General features: G+C 36.9%; 1 protein-coding gene across 2 annotated transcripts in view; it reads left to right on the top strand.

Annotated features, from left to right (window-relative positions):
* Positions 1–2,626, top strand: part of LOC101171999 (glutamate receptor 3) — a 93,745-nt gene extending 91,119 nt beyond the window's left edge. For both annotated transcript variants that reach the window (XM_023959270.1, XM_023959269.1), the window contains exon 16: positions 848–2,626. The gene's annotated coding sequence lies outside the window, so the exon portion shown is untranslated. The remainder of the gene's footprint in view (positions 1–847) is intronic.
* Positions 2,627–12,383: the final 9,757 nt, after the last annotated feature.

The raw sequence follows: 12,383 nt of genomic DNA on the forward strand, positions 1-12,383 counted from the left end.
CGATCATTCTCACAGTGAGTAACCTATGCTACATTGCACAAAGTCATTCAGCACAATGCTAATATAATTGCTAATCCTGTTGTAAAGCTTTGTGAACCTAAGCCACATATATTCTTTCCACAAAAAAAAAAAAACATTTAAAAATGTACTTTTTAACATCAGCTTCTGCTGAAGAACTGCTATTAGTACTTCAAGTGAATGTTGTGATGAAAAAAGTAGCTTTAAAAGCAGAAAAAAGCCATAAAATAACCTTAAAGCCGCTCTGAAGCACTTCATTGAATAAAGCAAAGAATTAAATGCTGGCTTTGTTTTTAATTAGGCTGATTGGAAATTAATGGTAAGCCCGGTTCAAGGCGTGTCAAAATTAATTACTACATGCATATTTCATCAATAACCTCTCTATGTTTAAAATCCAAAGCTTTCTTCCAACGGAAAAATAAAAATCCTTTTGATTTTATGCATGAATAAGACTGAGGCTGTGTTTTGTCCTTGTCTTTAAATGTGCTTACTGTCAGCTGGGCTTGGATGGAAAAAAACTGTACGTCATGGAGAACATTTAACATCAGCTGAAAGGGTTGTTTGCAAAAGTCACTGTCATTGTCAATCAAACCACAAAAGCATGATTTTAATAAAAAAAAATTGTTAGATCTGGTTGTTATCGTCAGAATTATTTACAGTAAATTCTTCTAAAATGTCATGAGCAATAAGAACTTAAAATATGAACAATATGTTGTTAACATTACTAATAATACCATAAGTTTTTACACGTTTGTGGTTGTAGATTTAGGATCTGCATTGCTAGGTCCCCCCTTTACCTGCTGTCTGTTTCCTCCTTTTGTTAAAACAGGTTTACGAAACATTTCTACTGTCCTTTTCAACTGTGACTAAAAATCAATGAAAGGCACAGGATCAAGAGGATTGTGCTTCAAGAACGAGCCTGTGGGGGCCAACACAGCATGATAATCTGCAATGATGACACGACAGGACTGGTCATGGGAAGAGCCAATGAGGTTACCTCCTCTCAGTGCCTTATGGAACTCCAATCAATGCAACTCACAATAATATTGCTTTGTGCTTGAAACTCATACCAGAAGAATTGTGCAGTACATACTATATATATATATATATATATATATATATATATATATATATATATATATATATATATATATATATATATATATATATATATATATATATATATATATATATATATATATTTATTTATATAGAAATATGTATGTGCTCTATGTGAATCTAACATGAATGAGAGAACTAAAGCCATCATTTGCAACCTCTAAGCACATTTTGAAGTGCCACAGTGACACTGACAAGTGTTTAATTGGTTTCTTGTTATGGGTATGATTGGATTATTCTTCATCCTTCTGCTGCCAGATTTCCAACACTTAAATGTGTTCAAATAATTTTGTTAGATTGTCTCAGTGCACTGTAAGACACTGGTTATTAGATAATAGCTTTTATACTCCTGTGAGTCACCTCCAATGGCCATGTTCTTGTTGTAACAGATAGGTTAATCGAATTGGAGCGAAACGCCATTCAGCCCAAAACAAAGATGGGTGTGATTTGCACTCTTCGAATGTGGTGCTGCTATCGCTGTCTTCTGAAAGTTTGACAGGACTGGGGATGATAAGGTGATGAGCCGAGTCACTATTCGCACTTCCAATACTGCCAAGGGTGTTGTTTGTGAGACGACTGTGTAAAGCCTGTGTAAAGAAAATCTGTTTGTGATTTACATACTGTAAAAATATCGAGGAAGGTTCAACTCAGCAAAGAGACTCCCCCCGAGGACCAGTGCCAGCCAAGTTTTTACATTAAAATGAAGCCAACCAAAAGAAATGGAGGATTATTCCATTTATCGACTGCAGCCCAATTGAAGGAAAGCAGCAGCAAATTTTTAACAAGTTTTCCTGGATAAAATACAACTTTTGTTGAAATCTGCACATGTTACTGACCGTGGTTTGCTTTTATTTTAGCGATGAAATCTTCAGTGTTCTGTGACTTCACTTAATAAATGAAACTTATATGAATAAAACACAACATAGATTTATTCAAGGTTGTAAGGGGTGAGACCTGAATCTTAGCACATTTCCATATTGCTGTAATCATTTCTTTCATGAAGACTGTGACTCCATAGGATTTAGGAAAATAATTATCACATCACCTAAAACTATGGGCAAATGTTTTATATATAAAAAAAAATCACTTCTAGATATAATGTGAAAAAATACGAGCAAGTGAGAGGTGTGTACATTTAGATAAATGGAAATTATTTATTTAAAAGAAAAGTTATTTTCCCTTTCTCTTGTTTTTTATTTGTTTTTTTTATCTTATAAATTGCATGTGGAATCAATGATGCTTGACAAGCTCTGCTACTCCCAAACTGAGCTTATAGGTTTGAAAATCCAGCCCTGCAGGTACTTCTTTTGTAAATCAGTTTCGCACTTTTCTTTTTACAACATTTCACCTTCTGTAGAAACAAGAATCTCCAGGCATAATAGTGGGTATAAAAGAGCAAAAGATGCATGCATAATTTGTTGAACCTCATTAGAGGAGTGCTGTACAAAGAATTTTAATACATTTTGTAAATAAAAATGTACAGAAAGGGTATCGTGTTTGAGTTGTGTGTTGTGTACCTGTAAAGTAGCATGTAGGGATTTTGCAGGAGCACACTTCAGTTCAGGTTAAACAAAGTGAATAGTTGAAATCAAGCATGCTGCCTCTGAAGAATCATTAGTCTGAGCATACCCCATGCTGACCATTACACAAGGGGAGGAGGTTTTCCTGTAATAGTCCAATATTGAGCTGTTAGTCAGTTGAAGTGTGTGTGTTTAGAATCAATAGAAGTACCATCTGCCTCAGTTCTGCAATCCACAAAGTGAGGGCCCTATTGACAGCCTCATCTAGCAAATGATTTTTCTTTTTCTCTCTTCCTCCATGCATGATCTGTTATGTACTATAACCTCCAACTGCTCTGAAAGGACACATGCTGTATTATTATGACTCCAAAAACACCCTGACATTTTAGATTTCTTTGAGAGCTGGAGGCAAATGTGTCAAATTTAAAATTTATAAGAGGTGAAAGAGCAGCTTCAGTGCATGAAGTAAAATTCTTTGAGACCTGAAAAATAAATCCAACAAACACAATGGCTATGTCCGAATTCCATCCCTTCTTCCTAACAACTATATAGTACGGGGTTATCTAGTGCCCTGGATTGTAAAAACAATTTGGACACCAATTCTTTTTTTAAACGGCCAATATTATTTGACAGATTTCACGAAGTAAAAACCTCATAAATATGAATATTTTACTAAGACTTTTTATGAATCCTCTGTGTTCTGATGATAGAAAAAAGTGTGGATGATTTATGAAAAAAATTTACTAAAATACTTTTTCTTTCACAAAAATTGTTCACACGCAACGCATTGTGGTCTAAATTTGCCAATATATTGACCATGGATGCACACTGCCTTTTCGCAAAAACTGGTGGGAAATTTCTAGAGCACTCAATTTTGGAATTGTAGATTCAGACGGCCCTAGAAAATGCCAAACGCACAATACAGTATACTATGTAGTGAGTAGTGAAGGAATTTGGACATAACCGGTGAGCCTTGAGTTATTTTTTCCCCCATTATCTTTTATTCGTATTTTGGACGAACACAGTGTGATTCAGGATTTTCTTGCAGCATCATTCCTGTGGAACTGACTTGGCCGCCATGAAATATTCCTCTACAAACCAGACAAGCCATTTCTGACAAAGCCGCAGCGAATATTGCTTTTTTTTGTTCTTCCTCTGCCTCAGCGCCTCTACTTTTGTGTCTTCCTATTTCTTGCATTGTTATGCTTGGACTGTTACCAAAGAAGGAGCAGACAGTGTTGGGAAGTCGTGTGCAAGGATGGAGCTGCACTGCAGCACATGATGCTCAAGAGACAGTTCTGCAGAATTAGTTTATGTGCCTATCAAAGACAGTGGCAGTGTTTGTCCCAAAAGAACATGAGAGAAAAACAAGGTGTAACAAGCTATTACAATGAGGCCTCGCATGTGGAAAATAATACAGTGTTAATCTTATCAGAAGCAACAGAGCAGATTTTCCTTCACCAGAGGATTACTAATCATCTCCTACACGTTGAACTGGAAGCTATTGGTGCTCACTATTTCTTTAGGCCAGTGGCTATGGGGTTAATCTGATCTAACATGGCCTCTGTCATCAAATAGAAGATGGTTAATAGTTTATTTGTCAATGGGAGAAAAGCAGGTGTGTGTATGTCTGAGAAAAGGACATGAGAAACCTTTAAGGTTTATGGAGGACTTGGCTCAAGGAAGTTCCTACGATTACTGCTGTGGGAGGGGACAGCTTTCTGCTTCAGTGGCAAAGGCCTCTGTCATTTTGCTGCGTTCTGCAGTCTCTCACTTCTTGTCTTTCTCTCTCTCTCTTCAAGGACACAATGAATAAATCAGATTCCAACTCACTTGTTCCATTCCTCCCCCTCTTTTTTCTTCACTTGGGCTCTTCAGCTGTCTTCAAGTGCATCTCAACAGACCTGCACCTGACAGGTTCAACAGGCGTTTACCGGTCTCTCACGCAGCGCCTCTGTTCTTTAAGAAACCGCCTCACTGTCAGAGAAAAGATTTTTAGCGCGGTTTTCTCTCGTGTGCAGCTCCTCCTATGCTTTATTCCTTCTGCCGACAGATTGGCGAGAGCTCACACAAAGCTCTCTGAAGCACATTTTAATAAATTTAAGAAGTGCAGAGACACAGTGAAATGCCACGTGGAGATCATATGAGAATCTGTTGCAGACAGAGCATGGGAAAATATTAGAACAGCAACTGTACTGATCTGGCAACAATGATTTACACGAAATGGGTCACAGAAGTGTTTTTAAGTAAAGGATTCTGCACACATAAACACTTTTGTGGATTTAAGGCATGTCTCTCGTCTATGTAAAAGATTTTTTTTTTTTTGCAGACATACAGGTGTGACTCAGAAAGGACGCAAGAGGAGGATTTGTTACTGTTTGATTTGATCTGAGTGGGCAATAATCGCAATGTGAGCCTGCACGCCGTATGAGCTCTGGCAACAGATGTGCCACTTTCAGCATCTACTGAGACGGCAGCTCTCCAGGGAGATTTGAGCTCTACACTTTTAAGGTCTGCGTCTTATCTCAGTTGACGGCTTGCAAGACACATGCAGATTTGACAGCTTAAAAAAAGGAATAATACTAATAGAACATCAGAGGTCACAAGGACAACAAAAACACATTAACTCTAAATGATGGTTTTACTTAATTCTCTAAACTCAATTGCCAAGCAATGAGTGCCTAAACTGTTATCTACCTTTCCATGGATTTCTGTGACATTTTCCAGTGTTCGTCTTCCTCACATTGTCAGGCAGAAGTGAATATAAATGTTACACACTGAGACATCTAGTATGTAAAACACACCAACACCAAGACATGCAGTAGATATTTGTAATACTTTTACCAATTTTGGTCATCTTTTATTGTCCAAAATATATAAATTCTGGACAGAAGGAATGAATAAACTGATAAAACATGTTGAAACATGAGCAGGAGAGATAAAAAGGTGGCTAGAAGACAAAAGCAATGAAGTATCAATGTATACGTGTATGTACTGACAAATAAAAAAGGAAAAAAAATTACATGATGCATGATTACATGATGCATCTGCCCTCCTTGATTAACTACATTTCTTATTTGCTGCCTCTCTTACAGTTTTAAATCATGTTATTGGTTTTCTTGTATATTATGTTTATTTTGTTCCAACTTTCTAAAGGAAAAGCACACCATCTTCATGTTACTAGTTGGGTTAAGCATTGGGTTAATCAAAAATTTAACAACTTTTTATATCAGCATGTCACCTTTTTCAGTGGTAAACTAAAGGAAAAGTTTTACCAAGTAGATGTTCTGAGCATGAAGAAACACAAGAGTAAAAGAGCTTATTTTTTTCCATATATTCTTCTGTGGATCTTTGTGCAGTTGGCTCAACTTAGTAAGAGGGTTTTTTTTTCTGTTCTGTAAAAAATCCTGTGAAATTGAATAAGATACAAAATACAATCAATAAAGATAACAAGTAAGAGATAAAAAATTAAAAAAAAAAGCTAACTTCAGTGTCAATTTTTTGACCTAAATGTGTATAGGAACATCAGTAGCGGTTTTATGAACGGGCAATACGGGCAATTGCCCTGGGCAGAAAAAAAAGGAAGGCGGCGGTTCAGCGCTTGTAAAAAAATATATGCCACACTATTAGTTTACTTAAATCGCAGAGTTTGTAACAGCCTGGCGGCGCCCCCGCCCCGCAGCTGAGCGCTCTCCTTTCTTTGAGAAGAAGACGCAAATGTGTGTGAAGAAGGAGAAGGGGAGGGGGCGCGGGGTGAAGGGCACAGGTTGCGAGGTGAGCACAGAGTATGCGCAAAACCTGGCTGGATCATCATTAAGGTGGGTGACGGTCGCGGGCCGCGGCTCAGTGCTTGATGAAAAAATAAAAATAAAAACTGCGACTGCGCCGCCATGTAGGGAATTGGCGCCCCTGGCTGCAGCTGCATGCGCTCCTGCTGGAAATGTGTGACGAAAAGGGGGAGGGCTGCGGGGAATCAGTTCAACTCTGGGACGCTTCCAAATTAAGGGGCCAGGTGGGGGACAAGGGCAGGGGGTGGAATCTACTTTACAAAACTTTTTTAAAAGTCAGTCATACGGTGACATTCTATAACCTAAATTATAATAAAGGTATAAAAAAATTATGCTTTTTTGGGTTAATTTTTTGTGTGAAATGGCCAGATAAAGAATGGGAACACAAAACAATGTTGTCACTAAGGTGACAGTTGGTTTAGTCGACGGACTTGATGCCTTCGTGAGGACATTTATGCTAAATGCCAAAAACATCTGAAATATGGACAAAAAAGGTCAAAGCCCTCTGATGCCCAATTTAGATAGAAAAGAAAAGAAGAAGAGGAGAAAAGAGATAAAGAAAAGGGTATGTCCTCATAGCTAGGTGCAAATTTTCTAATGCCCTGCAACAACAACGTTGTTGATGAAAACCTTTTTTTGGTGGATGACTAAAACTGGAGTAGACCCAAATGTTGCAAATAACATCATTGTTTATTTTTTAAGATTTTCTTCTTAAACGTTTGCTCTGTCTTAACTAGATTCGTGTGTCTGTCTGCTCTACTGAAACACAAAGGTTTTGATATTTATTTATTTTAAATTATTTATTCAATATTTTGTTTGATTTAATATTTCCTACCTAACTGTATTTTTGCCATGCTTATGGTTTTTTATTTTTTATGTTCTGATAACTGTTATAATGCGGTGCAGAATTCTGATAAACGTGTTTTGTATCAATTTTTTTTATTTCAATGACAATAAAACATGTCAGTTGACATGGACAAAGTTCTGTTGTGACTCTGTGGGTGGGGGTCTGGCGAGGGTCTCGCCCGGGGGGGTAATTCAGGTTAGAACTGCCACTGCCGAACATAAATAGCACTTGTGCTCAACACAGCAATAAGTCACAGTCATGTGATGAAGAAAAAGCCTGGATGCTTATTAGCAGACAAACTGTTTCCAATTCAAACTCCTACGATAATTGCCTTGTGCTGCTGATAAGAATGGCTTAATACAGGTGTTTCATTCAAGATGATTAATAATCAGCTCTGAGCATAACAGTTCTTAGTACAAGGAGGCTTCTTAACATCTAATTATTATGAAATCTTCATTAACTGCTATTAGATTAATACTTTTTTTCTCATTGTGTTAATATTCAGTGAAAACCAATAAAAGAAAGTGCATATAATTAATTCACTGACCTACAAAGCACTTGGACAGAAAGGCAGGGTCATTTTGTTAAGAGCAGATAATGATGAAAGGATTTGGTACTCAGTAACAGCTTATAGGTGAATAATTAGGTGAGGGTAGACTATTTAGGACTCAGCTATATTCAAAGAAGTTAGCAATTTCAGTTACTCTAGGTACTTTACCTGGTCATCTTTATTAGACAACACATGACATAGTTTAACATAGTAGACAGTGCATACATAGTTTAGGAGCTAGTTACATAAAATGTTTTTAAAGAATAAAAAAAAATTAGTCAGTCAGGATTTGTTTAACGTAAATAATTGAGAACCTGCAAAAACATCCAGATTTTTAAAATTTTTTGTAGGCGTTTGTATCTTTTCATCTCACATGATTCAGGACTGATACGTCTACAAATTGATACATAAAAGATTAAAATTAACTCTGTGGAGATACGATACAGTCCAATTGTTCTACCCTGAATTGATACAATCTAAATTTTTACAATTTCTTTGGCATTTAAAACTATAAACTTTTTAACAAAGAAACTTTTTCCCCAACTGGCACCTATTATTGTAAGTAACAAAAACAAAATATCTTAAAAACATTAAAGCCTAGAATCTTAGACCTTTTAGTCTGTTTTAGGTCCAAGTTTAAGTTTATTCATTTGTATGGCGCCTTGAAATGACCACAGTCAAACATGGCACCATACATTCAAAGCTCAATAACATTCCTTCCATCTCTGTGGTAAAAGAGTATCATATTGAGTTATTCAGGTATTATTTGCAGAGCTGTGAAAACAAGGTTTATCATGTGTTTAGTCCACGCATCCCTTGATGTGGTTCACTTTTAGCCAATTGTCAATGACCTGACTTGGTAGAAGCAGGCTTGTGATTGGTCGGTTTTTTGCTTGCTTTGCTTCACAGTTACTTAAAGATGCAAAGACAGTAGAGAGCACAACATAAAGAGAAATTGACAAAGTTTGCCAAAAACCAACTATTTACTTCCCGATCAATGTAATAGCTTTTAACCAACATAATTTTGTTTGTATCTGGGGTTTTCAACCAATACTGCTGTCTCTCATTGCTCGATTAATTTTTCTATACGTATTTGAAAGTTTTACATCCCCGTTCTTTGTGTTTGTGTTTTGCGTGCTTAATATCCTGCAGTCTTAAATGAACTGAATTAAAATAAATTTTATATTGTATTTTTCCACCGGTGAAAGGTGTAAATGTAAAAACAACCTGTTGGTAAATTAGTAGCTACCAGCTTTTTTATGCACATACTCACAATAAGTTAGGTTTTCCTTCTGTGAACTATCTAAAAACATCTTGATCTACATTGCACGTTTTTGCCTTGAAGACTCCTGGTTTAACAACAGTCAGTCAAAGAGAAAAAGGAAGCATTCTTTACTTTACAAAAAGTTATAATTTTGTACCTTACAAAATGACAAAAACAACACAGAGGCTCACGAATGTTTCTGTAGACAGAAGAAAATGTCTGCCCACTAAAACCACTTGCCTGAGCTTTCCTCACTTTACGGTTTTCTGTTTTTTCTTTCACTTATTTCTTTTCCTCCTAAATTAAAAGCTGCGCTCAAGGGGGTATACCACCAGGTGTTCAACCCTTTGCTCAAAACATGAAACACCTTGCAGCTGCATTACTTTATTGATTGTTGAAGCTCTGTGGAGCAAAAAAAAAAAAGGTATTCTGTATTTAGCAGCTGATTTCACCTCCAGCAGTAAGTGAGTGTTTTCCAGCTAAATAATTAAAATTACAGGATATAAATTGGCTTAAATTCATGGTGCAGAACTGTTTGGACAAAATTTAGTCTGCTATTCAGACAAGACAGTCCTTTTAAAAATATTCAACTGCAATATCTGAATGATTTTAAGAACAAAGACTTACAAAGTCTGAAGATAAAGCAGGAAGCTCTAAACCAGCATTAACCCGCATCGTTTCTCATCAACTGAATCCATCCTAAGGTGAATCCAGCTGCTGCCGTTTGAACCCTGGTCCAGAGCACTGGTGAAGTGTGCATTAGCAATGTTTTTTTCTTTGTTTTTTTTCTGCTTTGATTGTTCTTGAGCAGGTTTTTGCACTTTCACTGCACATGTGGAGGACAGAGAGTGGCACAGGGGAGAGTATCAGAAAGATCAGAGACAAAGTGGGAGTGGCCAAGGGCCTGCAGAGCCCATTTGCTGCAGCAGAGCTGACAAGTTGCTTTCTATGACAGCACATCTGGACTTTGCACTTGCTCATTATTGCCAAGAGTGCTGGGCTTTTACTGATGCAGACTTGGCACACAGCTGACTGCAGAAACATATGCTATCAAACCAAATCCATGCTGATAACAGACCTATTGCACATTTAAGCCTGCATTTAGATTGTCAAATGATCCTCAGTCATTAGCTGCAGGAAGGCAGCACTCAGTAATTATACATTCCCCAAATGTCTAATTGTTTGCACCACGTTAAATTTTTTTTCTCAGTTCTAACTGAAATGAAACAATATGCGTTGCTCCTCAGAAGATTTTTCTGAATCTGTGTTTGTCACTGCAAACAGGCCAGAGAAACAGGCCAAAAAAATTAAGGACTTGCTCTTTTTTTGCAGGATCTCGAGCAGGGAATAAAAAAAGATTTAATGAAAATACCATATAGAGTAAAATTGGCTCATGGTCATGCTCTTTTCAATTGATCAACATTACAGATATTAGATGAGCAGCATATTAGAATCACCAAAACAAAGTATGTTATACTTTCAATGTCAAGAATGTTTTGCTGAAACTCTTTTTCAGTGGTGGATTGATTACAAGGCTCTTTTTCTTGCAACAGTCCCGTGTATTTTATACACCCACTACATTTTACATGACTTGGTAGGTGGTAAGTTACTCACTATTGCACACAAAACTACAGGTCTAACTTTAACTCAAACTATACAGGGTAAAAAACATACATAGACATGTATTCAAGGGGTAGTCTAAAGAGGTGTTTTTGGCTAAAGTTTACTCCGTCTGAATCAACAGTGTGCCAAAAATGACTGATTAGCTGGCTGAGTTAAACCCCAAAAAAAAAAATAGACAACCCAATTCTGCAGACATTTGAACTCTAGTTAAAATCCAAACAGCTGATTTAGAAGAAAATCCGTTGTCATGACAAGCTTTAAAATACACACATTTTAAAACCAGGCTGTAGTTTATTTTTGGTGTAAAGTTGGACTTCTTAAAAGGTGCTCTGTGGTTGTTTCAGAAACTGCAACAATTTGTACTTTTGTTTAATGATAAAAGCAAAATTTGTTGCTAAAAACTCATTCCTAATCAATTTGTGTGTTACTGTTCTGTTGAGCTGCTGCTTTATATGTGCAAAAAAAATTGTGATTTTCAACAAGCAACTTAGGAGCTCAAATCTCTTTATCTATTACTGAGGATAACTTGAAGAGGAGATCAAGTTTGTTCAAAGGTGATTGTTATTCTATTTGAATGTCTTCGCTGCAGCTATTTATGCTTAGCTTGTACGGAATGCAGTCCAGTTAAAGGGAAATTCCATGTCTAAAAAGCCCCACTATCTGTACTCCTACATGCCACTACCCTTCCACATACATGCAATAAAGACACATGATAATCAGACTCAAGTGTCTATAAAAAATTATAACTTTTGCGGTTTTCAGGCTGTTACTGTTTCATTGAAAGCTGGGCTTCATGCTTCCATCTGAACCAGACAGCTCGCTCACCCTCACTGCTGACTTAAAATAGCAAGCTTTCAAAACAACACCAGCAAAGTCAAATAAGGTGCAGGCCAAGATGTTATGCGGATAACCCGGACATGCAGAGCGAGAAAAGTAATTTTATTTCTTCACTGAAGCATCTTAAAAGGAAATTGTAGTTGCGTTATGCATGTACTTTAGATGTGGAGCAGAAAAATGAGAGGTAATGCTCAAGTTGTTTGACATATCCGTTTATGACTAACAGTAAGATAAAAGCGCTTTAAACCCCTTTAAAAAAAAGCCCCCTTTGAGTGAGTGTTAAAAACCAAACTTGCTAGAAGAAAAGAAGCAAAGGGGAAGAATATGGCAGTTACTAATTTTCCAATTTGCCCCACTTAAAAAGATGAGCTCTATAATGTTCATTATAGGTGTACTTCAACTGTGAGAGAAAATATGATAACCAGGAAAATACTTTGATTTTTAAAGAATTTATTTGTATATTGGTGCAGAAAATGTCACATGCAATTCAGCTACTAAGAACAAGCAAACATTCTGCCTCTCACAAATATGTTATCATTGATTTAAGAAGCTCTTCTGTCATCCACTCATTACCTGTATTAATGTCACCTGTTTGAGCTTGTTATCTGTATAAGACAGCTGTCCACACCCTTAAACAGTCAGACTGCAACCTCATGACTAAGCTGAAGAGTTGTCCAAGGACACCAGGGACAAGATTGGACACCTTAACAAGACTGGGCTGAACCAATCTACAGTAAGATGAACTGTTGGAGCAAGTATAGAAAAAGGAAGCAATACAGGCCCGATGACAATCTCCCTATACCTGTAAATCCATGCA

This window comes from Oryzias latipes, chromosome 10, assembly GCF_002234675.1.
Source record: "Oryzias latipes chromosome 10, ASM223467v1".
NCBI lineage: Eukaryota > Metazoa > Chordata > Actinopteri > Beloniformes > Adrianichthyidae > Oryzias > Oryzias latipes.